This window comes from Zalophus californianus, chromosome 13 (assembly GCF_009762305.2).
Source record: "Zalophus californianus isolate mZalCal1 chromosome 13, mZalCal1.pri.v2, whole genome shotgun sequence".
NCBI lineage: Eukaryota > Metazoa > Chordata > Mammalia > Carnivora > Otariidae > Zalophus > Zalophus californianus.
Genome location: NC_045607.1, coordinates 40,035,414 through 40,059,314, shown reverse-complemented (window position 1 = coordinate 40,059,314; position 23,901 = coordinate 40,035,414). Strand labels below are relative to the sequence as shown.

At 36.2% G+C, this 23,901-nt stretch overlaps 1 long non-coding RNA gene across 2 annotated transcripts in view; it reads left to right on the top strand.

Annotated features, from left to right (window-relative positions):
• The first annotated feature begins 3,040 nt into the window (after positions 1 to 3,040).
• Positions 3,041 to 23,901, top strand: part of LOC113933989 — a 46,278-nt gene continuing 25,417 nt past the window's right edge. Inside the window, exons 1-2 of one of the 2 annotated variants that reach the window (XR_003523555.1) lie at positions 3,041 to 3,130; positions 4,185 to 4,311. This is a non-coding gene — a long non-coding RNA (uncharacterized LOC113933989). Of the gene's footprint in view, positions 3,212 to 4,184; positions 4,312 to 23,901 lie in introns of both variants that reach the window. The other variant, XR_003523554.1, reaches the window with a different exon arrangement.

Below are 23,901 nucleotides of genomic sequence, written 5' to 3'. Positions count from 1 at the left end.
GTAACTCACCTAATCCCTGTAAAATGTAGGTGAGGTAGGCAGTGTCAAGTCCACAGTTTAATCTAAGTGAACCGTGAACAGAATTCAAGTGTTGTCCCTCTAGATATACAAATACCATTTTGGAAGGTGTAGTCTATTCCTAGAGACACTTCCCTAAAAATACAGAATAATTGGGTTTTTCCCAGTTCTGATAAAACACGAAGGGCAATCACAGTGGGTATGAATATATGATGATTTAGTGTTCAAGGGAAAGAGATAGGAAGTAGGGTGATAAAATACTGAAACATCAGTAAATAATATTTTTAAAAGTTTGAGATACAAAATTCCAATCCTTTGGAAGAATAGCAACTACTGCTTTCAGCAAAACATGGAGACTTTTACAAAACAAATAACAAAACCTAGAATTCTTTCAGCACATTTTAAGTATTTAGCTGGTATTACTCCTAAGATTTGTGGCTTGGTATTGAGTATGCCAAGTTGAATTTATTTATTTTTATTTTTTTAAAGATTTTATTTATTTATTTGAGAGAAAGAATGAGAGAGAGAGAGAGAGAGAGCACATAAGAGGAGGGAGGGTCAGAGGGAGAGGCAGACTCCCAAGCAGGGAGCCCGATGTGGGACTCGATCCCGGGGCTCCAGGATCATGACCTGAGCCAAAGGCAGTCGCTTAACCAACTGAGCCACCCAGGCGCCCGCCAAGTTGAATTTAGACAATTCATTTTTTTTTTTAATTCAAAGATAGTGGTAGTTAATGCAATTGTGCTTGATTAATTTTCTAGTTCTAGGATGAGAGCTTGGAATAACTGCTGGTTAACTTAAGCATGCCAAACACTCATTTAAGTTTTAAAAGTTCTTATATCATTGTCATTATTTTTAATTGCATTCCTGTATATTTTTAAAATGAAAACCCAGTTTAAATTCCTATCAAAAACATCATATGTGTGAATTACAGAATAATAAAACCATTTTGATCTTGAAAACACTAGGTCTTATATTATTTCTTTCAAAATATAGTCACCTATAAAACACTTCAAATTTCTTTATGAGTTGTGAACTGTGGACAAATTTTTGAAATGGGTATCTTTGCCTGAAAAATAGGAAATTTGGCCTTCAATGATCTTTGTTCTTAAAATGTAGATTAATTTAAAACAAGAATGATGTTCTCTTACATAAGTAAATGAAATTATATCTCTGAAATTTTATCAGTGATAACCTTGAAGCAATGCTTCTGAGAATTATGGCAAAATGCATCTCCCTAAATAGGAATAAAATATAAATCCAGAGTTCCGGCCTGACTGTATAAAGTGCCAGATAGGAAAGAAGAGAACAAAGTCTAATGTTTCTGTTTTATGTGTGGAGTAAGTTTCTTACATCAGTCACACATAGCTTTCAATACCAATCTCTTCCTTGTAAAGTTGGATAAATCAGTCCAATGAGTGGTGACATTTTAGTCTGTCACAAATTGCTGTTTATATGTGTAACAAGTCATTAACTTGAAAATGATTAAAAATATAAGTACCTGGTTAATGAAAAAAAGATAATGTAAAACATCCATGCCTTTAAAGAGTTGACAAGCTAGTTAAAAAGAATAAAGGCCATGTGATAAAAATGCCAAGTGTGTGGTTGAAGCAATAGAATTTTATCAAGATTTGCATTGATCTAATTGATCTATTTTACTAGTCTTATTAATTCTTAAATAACTTAATGTTTTTGTGTTAGTTCGTTGTCAGTAAAATATAATTTTAAAAGTCCATGTCAAAATCCAAATATTATCCCTTTAATAAGTCTATAATTTTAATTAAAAATAAATTTTGTACCAACCTCACAACCATTTCTTATAAGACATGATAAAATTCTTGACACTGTACCAGTGACCCTTCCCAGGTAGGGTCAAGAAATAAATTAGAATTTTTGAATCTTTGGTAGGGATAGATAGATCTGAAGTAAATGAATCCTTTGACAAAACACAGTCAGCAATTGTTTTAGAAGTACAAATTATGAAATATGGAGAAATTAAAATATTTTTGAGGGATGTACTAATGAGTAAACATTAGTAAGAAAAGAAATATTATATATTAAGGATAATTCTATCTTTATACTCTAAGTTGAGGTTTCCCATATAAGGCAACAATTAAATTTGAATTTCAGATAAACAACAAACATTTTTTCACTACAAGTATGCATCAAGTATTGCACAGGATAGGCTTATCCTAAAAAGAGAAAAAAGTACATTATCTGAAATTCAAATTTAATTGTAAGTCTTGTATTTTTATTTGATAAATCTCCCAACTCCAGAATCATAAGTACTTCTGATTTTTTGTGTGTGTTACAGGGACACACAATCATTAGAAAATACAACAATGTACAAACAAAAATCAAACACCAAAATCTAGGGACATATAGTCTTTTTTAGAATTTGGACTGTTTTATATTTTAAAAAAGAATATATGCCATATATTATGTAACACCACAGAGTGGGATTAGCAGCAACACAAAATCAATCACTTAAATATTTCTGTAGCAAAATATGAACATTAAATGGATTAAATACATGTCTAAATAGAATAAGGTCCATTCAGATTTTGCCACCAAATCAGCCATAGGTACTAAACCTATAAAGAAACTATTCTGAGGACTTTGAGATCATGGATTTCCGATAAGAGGCTTTAATTATGCAGACTAATGACACAATTTCCATCTTTCAATTATTCAAGCATCAGTTCTCAGCAATAGGTTAGTCTCTGTTTCCTTAATTTTCTTCCTTCCCTGAAGAGGTTGGCTTCTTCCCCAAGGATGGGATGTATATATTATTCTTTGATCATAGAGCAGATCTTGTCTGCCTCTCACCTACATGACTCTCACGATCTTTTGCCATCCCAAGACATTCTCTGATCTGACCTGATCCTTTTTTCCCAATTGGAGAGTAAGGGCAGAGGGAGAGACTGACTAGGCAGTTAAATTTATGAGATAAATTCAATTTGCCACTTGGAATGCAGGAAGGTCAGTTACTTAGCAACGGGGTATAGTTGAATGTGATGGTGAATAGTGGAATTTGTCATGCTTACTGCCTTGTCGTAGGACCTCTGAAAGTTACTTAACTCCTCTGTTAATTGGCCATTGTCAAATTCAGGTAAATACTGTACAGTGTAAGCAGGGTAACAGTCTCTTAAGAGCTCTCAACACATAGAAGATCTACACCTTTATCAGTTGGGTAAGACGTGGATATTTCCCATCACCCAAACAACACATTATTAGATATAAAATACATATTATTAGATATGAAGAACAGAAGACAGTTGACTTCTATCTGCTATAAAGTAGATGAAAGTATAAGTTTTATTAATGTTAACAAATATGTTCTTTAATAGCTAGGAAACCATTTCCACCATGTTCTTGCCTCTTTCCCAGTTTTTCTCTTCCTTGTTATCTTACATCTAGACATCTAAGAAATGACTCTAACATGAATTCAATTGAGACGCTAATATCATATTAATACTATTACAGGAAGACAGCTATAAGACAATTTACTAAAGTATTGAACTGAATGGTTTTTGTGTGTGATTATGTTATTGTTTTGTTGTTGTTGTTTTAATCAAAGTTATAATAGCGTCTGTAGACAGATGTATGGCCCAATAAGTAAATGGAGGCCAAGAATATCCAATAACCTACCAGAAAGATGAATAAAATAATAATCTTGATAGCTAACAAAACAGGATTCAAAGCCCCAAATTGCCATGCTGGGGTGGAAAAGTCCACTTTTACATTCATTATAGGAACATGGCCAAAGATACAAAGTATCTTTCTTTGTTAAGGTTTTCAAGTAATTTCAGCCCCTCTCCCATCTAAACATCTTAACACCAAAAGCCCAGGCTTCTTAAACTAAACACTTCGGAGATTTTAGTAATATCAATCTCAGCAGCATACAATCCCCACAGAAATCTCTGAGGTAGTTAATGACATTTAATAATATGGTATCACATATTAGGACATTTTCTTATAAACAATTTTGTATTTTGTTTGAGCATAATCAGTGGCAAAAGAGTTTTACCATGATTATTCTATACTCATGTTTTAACTCTACTTTTAATTTGTCCATAAAGTATTGTAATGCCAGTTTCAACCATATTTCCAACAATTTTATTTCACGTAGATATTTAATAGGTTTTTTTTTTTTCACTTATTAGAGTGAAGAACTAAAGAAGAAATTCAAGCCACTATTCAGAACAATGAATACTTTGCAGAAAAAGACTGAGGTTTAATATTTAGGAAGGATTTCTACTCACTGACTGAAGTTCTTTTCTTCCATAAAAGGTCGGTATCTTTTCAAGAGTATGATATACTTTGCAGATTAGATATTGTTCTCTTACTTATGTAACCCTTGTGGTCCTTTTGCCATCTAAAAAAATTATCAAATCTGATCCAATCCTCTTTTACTTAAAAATCTTTTATTTATTCTACCAAGTAACTTTCAGTCTGGCTCCTCAAAACTTTTGGAGAATCAACTGAGCTAATGTATAGGAACCCATCATGAAAACACTGAAGCACTAACAAAGTTAAAAATGCTATTTCTGGAGAAGAGTGAAGTAAAAAAAAGTAAAGTAAGATAACGTATGTATACGGAAATGTTTTGTTAAGCAACATGTACTATCATAAATCTAATAATGTTCAATAGGTAAAAAAAAAAATCTAACTGCTGTATTGTTTTTAAAAGCACTATGCCCATTCCCAAGGCCTTGAAAAGTCATTATTATTCCAATTCCTCATTTATTTCTTTATTTTATTATTTATTATTTATTACTTCTACCTCTAACATGAGAAAATATACACATATATTTTTTAAGGATAGGATTCTGTCTGACTCTTATATATTTATCCTCAGCACACAGGATGAAAAACACATATATCCTTAAAAAAAAGTCCAGCCATTAAATACATCTTTGATAAATTTGGCTTGTAAGAAAATGTTGCTTCCAACCTAACAGTAAGATCAAAGTAGATAATCTACAAAATTTTGTTTTTGAGCCCATCATACACTTACAGTCACAAAGCAACCCAGTGAACTAAAATTCAAAGGATAACATTAGTTTCTTTTGACACTATAAGCTGTTTAAAGAAGGGCATCTGGGTGCCTCAGTCGGTTAAGTAACTGGCTCTTGATTTCTGCTCAGGTCATGATCTTGGCTAAGGTCATGATCTCAAGGTCCTGAGATCAAGCCCTAAGTCTGTCTCTGTGCTGAATGTGGAGCATGCTTGAGATTCTCTATTTCTCCCTCTCCCCCTCCCCCCAACTCGTGTGCTCTTGTATGCTCTCTCTCTCAATCTCTCTCGCTCAAAAAAAAAAAAAAAAGAAAAAATTAAAGTATGAAGAATAAGGGTCACCTGGGTGGCTCAGTCAGTTAAGTGTCCAATTCTTGATTTTGGCTCAAGTCATGATCTCAGCATCATGAGATTGAGCCCTGTGTCATGAGAGATTCCACTCAACGGGGAGTCCGCTTGAGATTCTCTCTCCTCCTCCCTCCATCCGTCCCCCCTCAAATAAATAAATCTGTTTAAGTATGAAGAATAAAATAAATTTTATAGCTTTTTTTAAAAGATTTTATTTACTTATTTGACACAGAGAGAGAGAGAGAGAGAGAGAGAGCGCGCACAAGCAGGGGGAGCTGCAGAGAGAGAGGGAGAAGCAGACTCCCTGCTGAGCAGGGAACCTGACTTGGCGCTCGATCCCAGGACCCCGGGATCATTACCTGAATCGAAGGCAGATGCTTAACTGAATGAGCCACCCAGGTGCCCCAATTTTATAGCTTTTCTACAACAAATATATATGAAAATAAGAACGTAAAGTACAGTACACTAAATAGATTGTCATGAAGTCCATAAATTGGAAATCCATTATTATGAAGTCCTTAGATTTGTTAGTACAGTAGCTTTGGATGCAGACTGGGATAACTTTAAAATTAATTTTGTAATGCCTGAAGAAACCAATAAAAAATAAGACAAAGAAGAACAGATAAAAATTCATTAGAGAAGATGAAAGGAAATGCTATAAGTGATTTAGCAAAAAATAACATAGAAAATTAAAAACAGAGGAAACAAGAGAATATGGAAAATATGGAAATCAAATATCAAAATTTAAAATCCAAATATATCAATAACTAAATTAAATTAATCAAAGATCCCAATTAACAGGTAAAGCATCATAATACATAAAAAGCACGAAGAACTATGTGTTTACAAGACATAAATTTAAACATTAAGACACAGTAATTTGAAAGTAAAAGGCTGGGAAAAATTTACCACACAAACTAAGCAGGAGAAAGCCAATGTGACTTACTAATATCAGACAAAATAAAAATCAAGATAGAGTATTACCATAGATAAAAGAGTCCTTTTTTTTAATATATCAAGTTTTTATTTACATTTTAGTTAATACACAGTGTAATATTAGTTTCAGGAGTAGAATTTAATGATTCATCACTTAAATGTAACACCCTGCGCTCATCACAAGTGCCCTCCTTAACACCCATCATCCATTTAGCCCATCCCCACCCACCTCTCTCCATGAACCCTCAGTTTGTTCTCATCCTTAATAGTCTCTTCGATTTGCCTCCCTCTCTTTTTTTTCCTTTCCCAAACAATGTAAATGGAGCTAGAATGTATTATGCTAAGCAAAATAAGTCAGAGAAAGACAAATACTGTATCATTTCACTCATATGGGGAATTTAAGAGTTATTTTCCAGTAAAGGAGTAGACAGTTAGATAAGAAAACATCATACTAAATGTTTATTTACCCTAAAAATAAATTTTCTGAGTATAGGAGAAAAAAATTAACAAAGCTAAAGGGAAGTAGGCACAAATCTCTCAATTATTGAACACATTATCATACCTCTTAATAAAAAGAAAAAGCAGAAAAAAATCTATAAGGATGTGGAAGATTAGAGCTCTACCTACCTTAGTAGTTGAAACTCAACCTCATTAGTCATCATAGAAACCCAAAGTTAACCACAGTGAGGCACAGGAGATACACACTAAAATGGAGAAATGGAAACATTAATAACACTGTAGAAGATGTGGTGCAACCAGGATTTTCATACAAGGCTGATGGGAGCACAAAATATGTCATATATATTGTATGTAATTTCCATTTTAAGAGGCTACATAATTCCACTCCTAGACATTTATCCAAAAGAATGAAAAACTAGGTCTACAAGAATCCTTTTAAGGAATGTTCATTATAGGTTTATTCATAAAAGCCAAAGACTGGAAATAATTCAGACTTCTACCATAAAGTAAATGTATAAGCAAATTATAATACATTAATACAGGAGAATACTACTCAGAACTTGAAAGAATGGGTTACTGATAGATCTAACCATATCAATAATCTCACAAATATTATAAAGAATGAATGAAGCTAGGAGTAAGGGTATATACTACATAATTCCACTTATATGAAATTATAGAAAAGGCAAAACTAAACAATGGTATTAGAAATTAGATCAAGGGATTCTTTTTTTTTAAAGATTTTATTTATTTATTTGACAGAGCGAGACACAGCAAGAGAGGGAACACAAGCAGGGGGAGTAGGAGAGGGAGAAGCAGGCTTCCAGTGGAGCAGGGAGCTGGATGTGGGGTCAATCCCAGGATCCCTGGGATCATGACCTAGGCAAAGGCAGACGCCTAGTGACTGAGCCACCCAGGTGCCCCTACATAAAGGGTATCTCATTGGTAGGCGTCTTGTCTGGCTTGACCAGAAAGGCATACATGGAAACTTCATAGGGTAATAGACATATTCTGTGTCTTAATATTTAGTCATCAAATTTGATTAAATGATACAGATGGGATTTGAGCATTTTATAATATGTAAACTACATCACAGAAAATTTCTGAAATTTGTGTAAAATTTATCACTTTTTAAAAATATTAATTAAGGGGGAGGAGCAAGATGGCAGAAAAGTAGGAGACCTGGATTTCGTCTGGTCCCAGGAATTCAGCTGAATAGGGATCAAACCATTCTGAACACCTATGAACTCAACAGGAGATCGAAGAGAAGAATAGCAACAACTCTCTGAACAGAAAACCGACCACTTTCTGGAAAGCAGGACGTGTGGGGAAGTGAATCCAGGCGATATTAAGGAGGATAGATGGTGGGGGAGGGGGCCTCCGTCGGCCACTTCTGGCAAGTGATAGAACAGCTGAGCACAAAATCAGAACTTTTAGAAGTCGGCTCAGCTGAGGGACATTGCTCCAGTGGCTAAGTGGGGGATGGAACCCTCTCTGGGACAGTGTGGTCTCAGGACCCTCGGGGTCACAGAAAGACCAGGGGTGCCTGAGTGCAGCAGAGCTCCCAGGTATTGGAGCAGGGAAACTGGCTGCAGAGGTGGAGCTGAGGAGCAGGCTCACAGCTCGGGGTTGCCATAAACTGTGATCTGTGGCACAGACGGGCCACTGCTCCTCCAGCAGGGACCCAACAAGCGGCAGATCCAGGAGGACTCCCCTTCCTCCCCCAGGAGGAGCAGCGCAGGAGCACACCACAGGGATCTTCTGGGTTTGGAGACTCCACACAGTGTAGATAGAAATGCTCGGTAACAAGCCGGGTGAGCATGGAGTGCGGCCAGAGACCGGGAGACGGGAGTGATTGATTGCTTTTCTCTGGGGGCACGATGAGGAGTGGGGCCCCAAGTTCTCAGCTCCTCTGGGGTGGAGAGTGGGAGGCCTCCATTTTCACTCTTGTCCTCCAAAGCTGTATGGTAAGCTTGCAGGGAACAAAAGCTCCTGAGAGCAAATCCTAGGAGATTACTTAGCCCAGAACCCACAAGGGCGGGGCAATTCTGCCTCCGGCAAAGATATTTGGGAACCACGGCAACAGGCCCCTCCCTGAGAAGATCAGCAAGAACAGCCAGCAAGCCAAGACCAAGTTTACCGATCAATGAGAACAGCAGAACTCCAGCGCTAGGGGAATACTACACATAGAATCCATGGCTTTTTCACCATGATTCTTTAGTCTTTCAGAGTTAATTTTTTTTAACTTTTTTTTTTCCTTTTTCCCTTTTCAACCAATATCTTATCAATCCCTTTTTTAAAAACTATTTTTTTATTTTTCATTTTTAGAGCCATATTCTATCCCTTCATAGTAGTTACCCTTATTTTTGGTATATATATATATAAATTGTTCTTTTTAAAAATTTGATTAACAGTTTCATCTAAGAGATCAAAATATACCCTAAATCTCTAGTGTATGGCTTTGTTCTAGTCCCCCGCCTGATCACATTCTCTCCCATTTTTTTTAAATCCTCTTCTTTATTTTTTCAACCAACTTATCAATTCCTTTTATAATATCTTTTATAATTTTCATCTTTATATTCATATTCCATCCCTTCAACGTATTAACCCTTTTTTTATACATATATAAGTTTTCTTTCTTTAAAATTTTGGGAGGCACTTTCTTCTGACAGACCAAAATACACCCAAAATCTAGTGTGTGGCACTGAACTATGCACCAGCCTGATCATATTTGATCATATTCTGTTTTTTGTTTGTTTGTTTCTTTGTTTTTAGCTTTTTCTTTTTTTTTTTTTCCTCCTTTCTTTTTTCCTTCACTTTCTTTTCCCCCGGTTTCAGGTCTTTTCTGATTTGTTTAGTGTATATTTTCTGGGGACATTGTTACTCTGTTAGCATTTTGTTCTCTCATTCATCTATTCTCCTCTGGACAAAACGACAAGATGGAAAAAAAAACACCTCAGCAAAAAGAACAAGAGGCAGTACCGACTGCCAGGGACCTGATTAATACGGACATTAGTTCGAGGTCAGACCTAGAGTTCAGAATGATGATTTTAAAGATACTTAAAAAAAGCATGGAAGTTATTAGAGAAACCCTTTCAAGAGAAATAAAAGAACTAAAATCTAACCAAGTCAAAATCAAAAAGGCTATTAATAGGGTGAAATAAAAAATGGAGGCTCTAACTGCTAGGATAAATGAAGCAGAAGAGAGAATTAGTGATATAGAAGACCAAATGATGGCCAATAAAGAAGCTGAGAAAAAGAGAGATAAACAACTACTGGATCACAAGGGCAGAAGTCGAGAGATAAGCAATACCATAAGACAAAACAACATTAGAATAATTGGGATCCCAGGGGAAAAAGGAAGAGGGGGAGAGAGGGAGGGAGGAAGGGAAGGAGGGAGGGAGGGAGAGAGGGAGAGAGGGAGAGAGGGGGAGAGGGGGAGAGAGAGAGAGAGAGAGAGAGAGAGAGAGAGAGAGAGAGAGAGGCAGAAGGTATACTGGAGCAAATTATGCAGAGAACTTCCCTAATTTGGGGAAGGAAACAGGATCACGAGGGCAGAAGTCGAGAGATAAGCAATACCATAAGACAAAACAACATTAGAATAATTGGGATCCCAGGGGAAAAAGAAAGAGGGGGAGAGAGGGAGGGAGGAAGGGAAGGAGGGAGGGAGGGAGGGAGGGAGGGAGGGAGGGAGGGAGAGAGGGAGAGAGGGAGAGAGGGAGAGAGGGAGAGAGGGAGAGAGGGAGAGAGGGAGAGAGGGAGAGAGGGAGAGAGGGGGAGGGACAGCGAGAGACAGAGAGAGACAGAGAGAGAGAGAGAGAGAGAGAAAGAGGGAGAGGCAGAAGGTATACTGGAGCAAATTATGCAGAGAACTTCCCTAATTTGGGGAAGGAAACAGGCATCAAAATCCAGGAGGCACAGAGAACCCCTCTCAAAATCAATAAAAATAGGTCAACACCCAGACATCTAATAGTAAAATGTACGAGTCTCAGAGACAAAGAGAAAATCCTAAAGCAGCTCGGGAGAAGAGAAAGGAACAGACAATGTACAGTAACAGTCACCTTACAGGCAATACAATGGCACTAAATTCGTACCTTTCAATAGTTACCCTGAATGTAAATGGGCTCAATGCCCCAATCAAAAGACACAGGCTATCAGATTGGATTAAAAAACAAGACCCATCCATATGCTGTCTGCAAGAGACTCATTTTAGACCCAAAGACACCCCCAGATTGAAAGTGAGGGGGTGGAAAACCATTTACCATGCTAATGGACACCAAAAGAAAGCTGGGGTGACAATCCTTATATCAGACAAATTAGATTTTAAAACAAAGACTGTAATAAGAGATGAAGAAGGACACTATATCCTACTTAAAGGGTCTATCCAACAAGAAGATCTAACAATTGTAAATATCAATGCCCCTAACATGGGAGCAGCCAATTATATAAGGCAATAACAAAAGCAAAGAAACACATCGACAACAATAAAATAGAGGGGGCCTTTAACACCCCCCTGACTGAAATGGACAGATCATCTAAGCAAAAGGTCAACAAGGAAATAAGACTTTAAATGACACACTGGACCAAATGGACTTCACAGATATATTCAGAACATTTCATTCCAAAGCAACAGAATACACATTCTTCTCTAGTACCCATGGAACATTCTCCAGAAGAGATCACATCCTAAGTCACAAATCAGGTCTCAACTGGTACCAAAAGTGTGGGATCATTCAATGCATATTTTCAGACCACAGTGCTTTGAAACTAGAACTCAATCACAAGAGGAAAGTCGGAAAGAGCTCAAATACATGGAGCTAAAGAGCATCCTACTAAAGAATGAATGGCCCAACCAGGAAATTAAAGAATTTAAAAAATTTATGGAAATAAATGAAAATGAAAACACGACTGTTCAAAATCTTTGGGATACAGCAAAGGCAGTCCTAAGAAGAAAGTATATAGCTACACAACCCTTTCTCAAGAAGCAAGAAAGATCTCAAATACACAACCTAACCCTATACATACAGGAGCTGGAGAAAGAACAGCAAATAAAGCCTAAACCCAATAGGAGAAGAGAAATAAAGATCAGAGCAGAAATCAATGAAATAGAAAACAAAAGAACAGTGGAACAGATTTACGAAACTAGGAACTGGTTCTTTGAAAGAATTAACAAGATGGATAAACCCCTGGCCAGACTGATCAAAAAGAAAAGAGAAATGACCCAAATCAACAAAATCATGAATTAAAGAAGAGAGATCACAACCAACACCAAAGAAATACAAACAATTATAAGAACATATTATGAGCAACAATATGCCAGCAAATTAGATAACCTGGAAGAAATGGGTGCATTCCTAAAGATGTATCAACTACCAAAACTGAACCAGGAAGAAATAGAAAACCTGAACAGACCTATAACCACTAAGGAATTGGAAGTAGTCATCAAAAATCTCCCAACAAAGCCCAGGGCCAGATGGCTTCCCAGGGGAATTCTACCAAACATTTAAAGAAGAATTAATACCTATTCTCCTGAAATGGTTCCAGAGAAATAGAAATGGAAGGAAAACTTCCAAACTCGTTTTATGAGGCCACCATTACCTTGACCCCCAAACCAGACAAAGACCCCATCAAAAAGGAGAATTACAGACCAATAGCCTCGATGGACATGGATGCAAAAATTCTCACCAAAATACTAGCCAATAGCATCCAACAGTCCATTAAAAGGATTATTCACCACGACCAAGTGGGATTTATCCCTGGGCTGCAAGGTTGGTTCAACATCCACAAATCAATCAACGTGATACAATACATTAATAAAAGCAAGAACAAGAACCATATGATCCTGTCAATAGATGCAGAAAAAGCATTTGACAAAGTACAACATCCTTTCTTGATCAAAACTCTTCAGAGTATAGGGATAGAGGGTACATACCTCAATATCATAAAAGCCATCTATGAAAAACCCACAGCGAATATCATTCTCAATGGGGAAAAACTGAGAGCTTCCCCCCTAAGGTCAGGAACACGGCAGGGATGTCCACTCTCACCACTGCTATTCAACATAGTATTAGAAGTCCAAGCCACAGCAATCAGACAACAAAAAGAAATCAAAGGCATCCGAATCGGCAAAGAAGTAGTCAATCTCTCACTGTTTGCAAATGATATGATACTTTATGTGGAAAACCAAGAGACTCCACCTCAAAACTGCTAGAACTCATACAGGAATTCAGTAAAGTAGCAGGATATAAAATCAATGCACAGAAGTCAGTGGCATTCCTATACACCAACAACAAGACAGAAGAAAAAGAAATTAAGGAGTCGATTCCATTTACAATTGCACCCCAAACCATAAGATACCTAGGAATAAATTTAACCAAAGAGGCAAAGGATCTGTACTCAGAAAACTATAAAACACTCATGAAGAAATTGAGGAAGACACAAAGAAATGGAAAAACATTCCATGCTCATGGATTGGAAGGACAAATATCGTGAAGATGTCAATGCTACCTAGAGCAGTCTACACATTCAATGCAATCCCCATCAAAATACCACCCACTTTTTTCAAAGAAATGGAACAAATAATCCTAAAATTTGTATGGAACCAGAAAAGACCCCAAATAGCCAGAGGAATGTTGAAAAAGAAAAGCAAAGCTGGCGGCATCACAATTCCGGACTTCAAGGTCTATTACAAAGCTGTCATCATCAAGACAGTGTGGTACTGGCACAAAAACAGACACATAGATCAATGGAACAGAATAGGGAGCCCAGAAATGGACCCTCAACTCTATGCTCAACTACTCTTCAACAAAGCAGGGAAGAGTGTCCAATGGCAAAAAGTCTCTTCAACAAATGGTGTTGGGAAAATTGGACAGCCACATGAAGATAAATGGAACTGGACCATTTCCTTACACCACACACAAAAATAGACTCCGAATGGTTGAAAGACCTAAACGTGAGACAGGAGTCCATCAAAATCCTAAAGGAGAACACAGGCAGCAACCTCTTCGACCTCAGCTACATCAACTTCTTCCTAGAAACATCACCAAAGGCAAGGGAAGCAAGGGCAAAAGTGAACTATTCGGACCTCATCAAGATAAAAAGCTTTTGCACAGCAAAAGAAACAGTCCACAAAACCAAAAGACAACCGACAGAATGGGAGAAGATATTTGCAAATGACATATCAGAGAAAGGGCTAGTATCCAAAATCTATAAAGAACTTCTTAAACTCAACACCCAAAGAACAAATGATCCAATCAAGAACTGGGCAGAAGACATGAACAGACTTTTTTCCAAAGAAGACATCCAAATGGCCAAAAGACACATGAAAAAGTGCTCAACATCGCTCGGCATCAGGGAAATCCAAATCAAAATCCCAATGAGATATCACCTCACACCAGTCAGAATGGCTAAAATTGACAAGTCAGGAAATGACAGATGTTGGCGAGGATGTGGAGAAAGGGGAACCCTCCTACACTGTTGGTGGGAATGCAAGCTGGTGCAACCCCTCTGGAAAACAGGATGGAGGTTCCTCAAAAAGCTGAAAATAGAGCTAACCATACGATCCAGCAATTGCACTACTGGGTATTTACTGCAAAGATACAAATAGGGATCCGAAGGGGTACATGCACCCCAATGTTTATAGCAGCAATGTGCACAATAGCCAAACTGTGGAAAGAGCCAAGATGTCCATCGACAGATGAATGGATTAAGAAGAAGTGGTATATATACACAATGGAATATTATGCAGCCATCAAAGGAATGAAATCTTGCCATTTGCAACGACGTGGATGGGACTGTAGATTGTTATGCTCGGCGAAATAAGTCAAGCAGAGAAAGACAAGTATCATGTCACCTCACTGATATGAGGAATTCTTAATCTCAGGAAACAAAACTGAGGGTTGCTGGAGTGGTGGGGGGTGGGAGGGATGGGGTGGCTGGCTGACAGACATTGGGGAAGGTATGTGCTATGGTGAGCGCTGTGAAAGTGCAAGAGTATTGAATCACAGACCTGTACCTGTGAAACAAATAGTATATTTTATGTTAAAAAAAAAAAAAAGCAGCAGCAGCAGCAGCAGAAAGGGAAGAATGAAGGAGGGGAAATCAGAGGGGAGAAGAACCATGAGAGACGATAGACTCTGAAAAACAAACTGAGGGTTCTAGAGGGGAGGGGGTTGGGGAGATGGGTTAGCCCGGTGATGGGTATTAAAGAGGGCACGTTCTGCGTGGGGCACTGGGTGTTATGCACAAATGATGAATCATGGAACACTACATCAAAAACTAATGATGTAATGTATGGTGATTAACATAACAATAAAAATTATTAAAAAAACTAATGATGTAATGTATGGTGATTAGCATCACTTAATAATAAAAAAATAAATAAAAATATTAATTAAAATGCCTTAAGGAAAGCTGGCAGGAATGTTGGAAGCCTTATTTTACATAAAAGCTCCAAATAGCAACAATATGACCCAACCTTAAATTTGAAAAAAAAGAAAAAAGAAAAAAGATTAAGAAAGACCGTCAGTTCCTTCAATAGCAAACAGAGTTGGTACCATTCCATGTATGTATTCACTGCCTCTGTGTTTCTTCATAAATAGACTCTAATTGACCTGAGGATAGTGCTATTTATTTTAAGGGTGAAGACAGAACATATACTAATACAGTAGATGGGACCTTCTGACTTAGGGCTTTTCAGGTCAGAGATTTTTGATATTCATTTAAAATATTCTCCTAGTATCCCTCAGCTTTAACTTCTTAACAAGTAGGAAAATACCCGAATCTGAGAAATAGAAAGGCAAAAAGGGAAACAGAAGTCTTGAAAGTTATCACAGACCAAATGTAAAAAGAGAAGCCAAAAATGATAGTCACTTTCTACTATGTGAATATTATCTTTATTGCTTTTGAAAATATTAAATTGATCTAACCAGATGTGTATCTACCCATAACATTTTCAGCTAAGGTAATCAAACTGTTTACTATTAGTGACAAATATATCTCACATCCAATACGGAGCCCAATTCCAAAATAATTATTACAGACAGACTGCTGTGTACTAGAATATTGAGAAATTAATGATGGTGCTGATGATAACAATGATGAAGTACAGGATATTTAAATCTCTTCCTCTTACCAACCACTTACTATGTGCCAAGCATTCTCCAAACACTTCCTCTAATTCTTCTTCATTACATGATCCAACTGTTAGCATAATCTTTCAGCGAAAGTATTATCTTCTTTTAAAATAGAGAAAACTGATGCTTTAAAATATAAATGCTTAAAGTACCACAGGTAATAAGTTAATAAATTTGAGATCAAACTTAGATTCTTGGTCCTGTCTTATAACGTGACTATGTATTTAACCACGACTACATATAATCTCTCAAACAGTAATCACCATACCCTTGAAAAGTTAAATTAATAATCATGCTTTATGCACTTTTGTATCCCTAGCATAAAGCATGGCCATGGCAAAGAGGCGGTCACGTATATAAATAGTTCCTCAATCGATCTGTACAAAATAAAAAAAAAAAAAAAATCAAAGAAAAGAAAGACAGGAGGAAAAAAGAAGACACATTTTGGCCTCAAACAAGCAATATCATTTCCACAGAATATGAAGAGGGAAAAAAAGGGAGCTTCTTTGCTTTTATTTTTTTTTTTCCTTTAATCTTTTGATCTGAAGGTCAGGTACTTTTAAGGGTGCTTGCAAAGACTTCAAAGGACTGTATGTGAAGTAGACTTTGGAAACAGCATCTATTTCTTCTCTGAGATTAGAATGAAAGGTTGCTCATTGTCTTACCTGTTCATGAGACTCAGAGAGAAGAGCAAATCTAAAAGTTTTGAAGATGAAATACAGTGGTAGCCTGTCTTCATTAACTTCCTTAAGCCCACAGACCTACCAAAGGAACAGAACAAAAATATACTTTAATGAAAGCTTGGAGTATCCTTATCCTGTGTTAAGAATACGTAAAATATTTTCAACTTGTACAATTCTTCAGCATCCTAATTAAGTCATACTGATTTTACTATTAACACAATAGTTTTCTGGGGTAAAAACAAAACAAAATAATCCAGATTTGGAATTGGCATATTTTACAAACAGGAGATTGGTTTATAATAAATTTAAAAATAATTATTAAATTCATTTATAGAAATTTTTACTCTTGAAAAATGTTTAGGATCAAATGTGAGCATATTTAAATCCTGCAAAATTTTTAAGATAAGAAACCTACAGGAAAATATGCATTTCCAGATATTGCTAGGATGGTCAAACCCAGATTTTTTTTCCAAAAAATAAAATGTATGCAAGATATTATAAAAATCATTTTTCATTTAAATGAAAAGAATCACAATGAAGAAAGTGGAAATTACAAGAGAGAACATCTATATTTCTAGTGATCATGTCAGAGCAATATTCAGAAAAACAGGCACTCAAATTATTATTCATATATGAGGCATTTCATCTTATGTTTAAACTGTCTTAATTTGTGGATAAATACCCGTTTTGGAAGAGCTTAGCACACACTTTTCCAGCAGGGTCTTTCTCTGCCTCTCTGGTTATACAGTCAAGCCAAACTGACAAAACAGACCAGGTGAAAGTCATCATCAAAAAACTGACCCGGAAAGTTTTAGACTTGCAACAGGAAAGCTTTAGACTTTACCAGAATATTTAAGCTTATTTGTTAGATGGTTAGTTGATCCTTATCCTGACCATATCAAAGCCAGATATCCAGGTATGGTTAGAAGTAGAATAAAGCTCTTCCAAACTAAATGTAATGTAATTCTAACCTTTCAACCTTTGACAGTAAGATGCTAAAAAAGGAACAGGAAATTAAACCCAAAATAAGTAGGAGAAGTGACATATTAAATTGAAGAGAAATCAATGACAAAGAAGGCAAATAATGAAAATTAACAAATTCAAAGTTAATTGTTAAAGATTCATAAAATTAATCCCCAGCAAGAACGAAGAGATACATAAAAAAAGAGAACAGAAAAAGGATGGAAGATGCCCATTGTCTGATTTAAGCCTTACAAAAGAGGTACAGAGGTCAATAAAGTGTGATATTCATGTTAGGGTAGGGAAACATAGCAATAGGACATTATGAATTCTAGAATTAGACCTGCATATACATGATCAGTTAATTTTTGCGAACAAGACAATTTATTGAGGATAAGGCAGTATTCAAGAAATGGTTCTTGTACCTCAGAAGGGTCGCCAATTCAGAATTGGTCTAATCCAGAAAGATGCCGATTTCATTACCTAATTTCATTCATTTCCTTTTTTTAAAGATTTTATTTATTTATTTGAAAGAGAGAGAATGAAAGAGAGCACATGAGAGGGGGGAGGGTCAGAGGGAGAAGCGGACTCCCTGCTGAGCAGGGAGCCCGAATGCGGGACTGGATCCCGGGACTCCCGGATCATGACCTGAGCCGGAGGCAGTCCCTTAACCAACTGAGCCACGCAGGCACCCTAATTTCATTCATTTCTGCCATTACACTTTTGGAGTCCAAAGTTGTGTTTGTGTGTGTGTGTGCGCATGCACACACGCACACACATGTGGGCATATACATAATATATATAAATATATACTACATATATAGTTTTCATTTTTCTCACAACTCATTTTTTCATATGTCTCACATTTCATATGTAGGTATATATGCATGTCTCATCAAGGAATGTGAGGTTTTTATCCTCTCTAGAAGTTTTTATTTTCCACTAAAGAGGAATCTGAGAGGATGGTCAATGCATCTTGAGAGTGAAATACGTTTTAGGTCTTTTAACATCAGTCAAATCAGGAATTATTCTCTCCGTATAGTCCATTTTAAATTGTTTCTACCATAGGCAGGATATATAGATGAAATATATTTTTATTTCCCCTGGTATGGCAGATTAAGTGAGGTATGTAGTTAAGTTATTGGAAGTTGACAAATGAGTTTTGGATAGAAATCTATGTGGATTTTATCTCTAAATTTTTATAGCATATATACCCTTAGTAGTGTCCCATTGCATTCTATAATTGGTCACTGTTTTTATGCAACAAATACTTATTAATAGCTGTTCTATTCAAAACACCATTTCACGGATCACCAGTGGTAAACATGTTCCAAAAAAATTCAAACTGTTTTAAGACATCCTTTTCTCCCCCCCTATTTAACTAAAGTTACAATAGAAGATTTTAAAGGCAAATACAGAAGATTACATAGTTGTGGACATAGCTCTTTTAATATTGAGAAGACTGGGTTTTCTTAAGCAATCAAAAACCTGACAAAAACAACATGAAGAACAGTAAATCGTTAAGTCCCCGAATTTTTGTTTTCCAGGTAGATTGCCCAAAAAGTTAAAAAAAAAAAAACTTTCATAATCTCTCATTAAAAGCAAAGTAGTAATTCAAGAAGACTATCCTTTTAACAGAGAAAAAAACCTGTGTACCACTCTACCTTTGATATTAAAACTCATTAAAAAATCAAATAAATCCATTCAAATCTTAGCCAGTTTAACTACACATTAAATTACTTTCTCAAGATTCTTTTTCCACAATCCTTCCACAGTTTTTTGTATTCATTCAGATTTTTATGTTTTTCTCTTTCTCATTCTGGAACAAATGGTGATTCGGCTTCCCTTAACTACTCTTCTTTACCCAATTGTTTCTTTACAGTCCTATTATTTCTAAATAGTTTTAATTACTTATTTATTAAAATTCTTAACCCTTAGAATCCTTAATTCCTAGTAAAAACTACAAAATAAATTGAGAATTTTATACCAGCATTCTGTGAATTGGCAAATTTTTATAAATGTTTTCCTAATTCCCAGAAGTATTTTGTTCCTCATAGTAAATTTTTCAGTGTGGCACAAAGTATGTTTACTAATAGGCCCAATTAGCTTTAGTTCTCCTGTAAAAGTAAGCCAAAAGCAGATAAACCCATGTTCAGTAATTGATGTTTCAGTATTTTATCTTAGTTAGAAATGATCTACATAGTCAATAGATACCCATCATTCAACTATCTCATTATAGCTTTAGGTTTCAAGTTACCAAAAAGATTTTGGAAACTCTTTTTAAGTAGACATATCATAAAATACAATTATTGTTGAAAAAGTTCATATATAAACTTAAATCTGTTTACTTGTTCTTAACAATTATGTTTAAGTTACTCATGAAAATTGCATGAGACATTAAATAGCTTAATCATCAAAAGTTATCTCCCTTGCTGACAAATTCCATAACCTGTTTTTATTTGACTTTCAGTAAATCTAGGTAGAGTACTAGTTGTATCTGCATTACATTTAACATTGGTAACTCTAAAAACATGCCTTAATGTCTTTGTAAGATTTTGCCATTTTTGTACATATGGACAGCTTCCAGGACCTCAGTTCTTAACGTAAAATAAGTAAGTGTGCTGAAAGGTGGCATACTTAACTCTTTGAAACTTGAGTATCTCCTATCTTCGGCTAAGCCTCGGGTATCTCAGAGACAGATTAATACCCAGGAAGTATGTGCTGCTGGATTGGGGATTTGACAATGTACCTCATTGCATAGACATTTTCTTGAGGTTGACTGGTGACCTAGTATCAATCTAACCCATTCCTTGACCAACTTATCCTAGCACAGGAATTTTAAGGTAGATGGCAAGTACTCTAAGAGCTTTTAAGTGCTAGACACATGCCCACCAATTTCGTGGCTTTGGCTTTTAAGATTCCCACTAGCAAAAGATCTATTATTCCTTTCATGAAGTTTATTTATACTGGCAGATGCCCTAATGGCTTTTAATAGTCTGACTTGTGCCTAGTTAGATTTTTGATATGTCATTCGTCAAAAAAGTCGGAATTTCTTATCTTAATTGATTTCCCCAAGTACCCCAGTGGTTTATGCTGTGGACTTACTTGGAGGCTTTGTGAATCCCATAATGACTATCATGTTGCTTTCTTTAGATTGAGAGGTACCTTCCCCCCCCCTTGTTAAAATAATCCTTCTTCATTCAACCAGACTTACTGTTTCTGGCCACCTGTGCAGTTTCTGAGACCTGTCAGAACTTCCCAAAGGTGCTTACCTCATAGATGAGTCAGCCACAAACCCAAATATTTTGGCCTCTAAGTCCCACTGTGAGAAATCTGGAGTCTCTCACACCCCAATTTTCCATCCTGAAAGATTGGGACAAACAAACTCAAAGAGCTCAGAAGGCAAAATAAGCAGAACTCAATCTGAAGGAAGCTTAGCAGAGATCCTGGAGAGCAGCCCGAGAGGCAGAGAACCAAAGGCCTCAGTGGGTATTTTCACCTGCGTCTGGGAGCCATCCCCAGAATCTTCAGCAGCTGTCTTCCCAACTCATCACCAAAACTGCCAAATGACAAAACTAAAACAATTTCAAGGAAAAATAATCCAAGGATTAGGGGGATACAGTACCTCACAAGTTGCGGAGCACTCTTCCTGGGGGACCTGGGGCAAAAGCAAGTTTTAAAGAGCATTAGCAGGGGCAACACAGAAATGGAATGATTGGCTAGGAGGCTGGAGGTCTCCTTTTAAGGGGAGCAGGTCCTATTTTCTAGAGTAAGGCAAACCAGCTAGAGCTGAGTGGGAGGATTGTGATTGGTGGATGTTAGGTTTCCCTGTGAGCCAGGTGTTTCCTGTAAGTGTAGGCTGACTTAGGTTTAGATTTGTGATGTGGGCTGGGCCACTAGGGTGGCCTCCATTTGTGGGTCCCAACACACAAATTAACTTTATTATGGAGCAGTTCCACTCCTAGGTATATATTCAATAGAAATGCATTCATAGGTGTACGAAACTTCATGGTTAAAATGTTCGTAGCAGCTTAATTTGATTAAAACTAGAACAATCCACTTGTCCATGAATAGTAAAATCAGTTAATTGTGGTATAATCTATACATTTGATTACTCTAGAGCAATAAAGAGAAAGAGACTATGGCCCACCACAACAACATATGAATCTCACAAATGTTATGTTGAAGAACAGAAGTGAGACTTAAATGAATATGTAATTTATATTCCAATTTTATAAATTTTGTAAACAGATGAAATTAATCTATTGTGCAGACTGTTAATTCTGGGTGGTTAGTGACTGGGTGGGGGGTAAAAGAACACCCTCTGGATGCTGGTAGTGAAATATTTGTGATCCGGTTGTTTTTGGTAAAACTGTATGGATTCAAGTTTATGTAGGTTTTTTATAGGCATAGATTTCAATGAAAGATGTGCTTAATAAATAAGTAAAGATATAATTCAGAGGAGAATGGTAGTTTGAAGCAGGGCAGTAATATAAGAAGTAGTTGAATCTATTTTGAAGGTAGAGGCAATACTATATTGTGAAAATTGAATGTGTACTATGAGATAAATTACAGTTGTCTTCTGAGAAGAAAGTTAAACGTGTCATTCAAAAGAAGAAGCAGAGTTTTAGAAGATCATATACTTGGTTTGTAACATGCTAAATTACAGTTGCTTTTAATAATCACTATAGATCAACTTGGAAACTTTTATAGACCCAGCCACAGTTCAGAAGGCAAATTTTGGAAAAAAATAAATATACAGCAAAATGAAAGAAAAAAATGATCAAAAAGGATATACATAGCAAATATGAAACCAAAAGAAATTTGGCCTATCCATAGTAGTATTATGTAACTACTCTCCATTGTTTTGTGTGTGTGTTTTAAGAGAGAGAGAGAGGTGGGGAAGATAAAGAAGGAGATGGAGAGAGAGAGAATCTTAAGCAGGGGTCAATCCAGGGCTCAATCTCAAAACCCTGAGATCATGACCTGAGCCGAAACCGAGCCAGATGCTTAAACAACTGAGCCACCCAGCTACCCTCTCCATTGTTAAGAGAATTTTTACAAATAGAGAGGGAAAATACATAATTATAAAATATAAAGTTAAAATTCACAGAATTATTTGCATACCTCTCTCAGAAAATAGCAATTAAGCAGACAAAAAGCCAAACAAATAATAGTTCGGATGTACTATACTTGAAAAGCACAAATAACACATTTGGTCTGACTGTATAGAATACTAACTATAACACAGACTATATATGTTCTTTTCAAGCATGTTTGAAACATTTTTTCCAATGGAATACATAAGCCATAAAGCAAATATCAAAAATATGAAAGGCTCATACTCATCAGATCTCTAAAGATAATGCATCTTTGTTAAACGTTGGTAAGCTTAGACACTGGTGTAAACTGAGACAGTCTATTTTTTATTTCCAATATCCCATATCCATGGGGAGACATATAATAGGATACACTCAGGAGTGTTTCTGTATGGATGATGAATTATATATAACCATAGTTGTAAATGAATAATAAAATATGTACTTAAATATATTTGGGAAAAAAAACTAAATAAACCATGGATCAAAAATACCATAAAATTATAAAATACTTAGAACTGAACAATAATAAATTTCTATAAGTCATCTAAACTCGTTCTTTAAAGCAGCAGTTTTTTTGTTCTCAGAGCTCCTTTACAATCTTAGACATTATTGAAAAAACTAAGAGCTTTTGTACATATAGGTATTAACTTTCAATATCTTCAGTATTCAGAATTAAAGCTGAGAAATTTTTAAAACACAATATTACAGAAGCATAATATATGAACATACTAAATAGCAACAAGAATGAATCAATTTCTTTTTTGTTAAAGATTTTATTTATTTACTTGACAGAGAGAGACAGTGAGAGAGGGAACACAAGCAGGGGGAGCAGGAGAGGGAGAAGCAGGCTCCCCGCTGAGCAGGGAGCCCAATGTGGGACTCGATCCCACGACCCCGGGATCATGATCTGAGCCGAAGGCAGATGCTTAACGACTGAGCCACCCAGGTGCCCCAAATGAATCAATTTTTAGTTTATCAAAGCCTCATCTTGAGAGAACTCATGATCTCCATTTTTCTCCCAATCTGGTTACATCCATTTATGGTGTATATTTAATATCTTCCTCCTTCTCATGTCATATTGCTAAGATTACAGTTTTAGAGCTATGAGATATTGCTGATCCTAGCTACTTCAATGTTAAAATGTGGCTCGGCCATGAGCCACAGCTTGATTTGCCTTAGACAAGCCTGCCTACCAGCCCAGGGAAAGATTAATTGCTTCCATGGTTTTTCTTTTACAGTTCC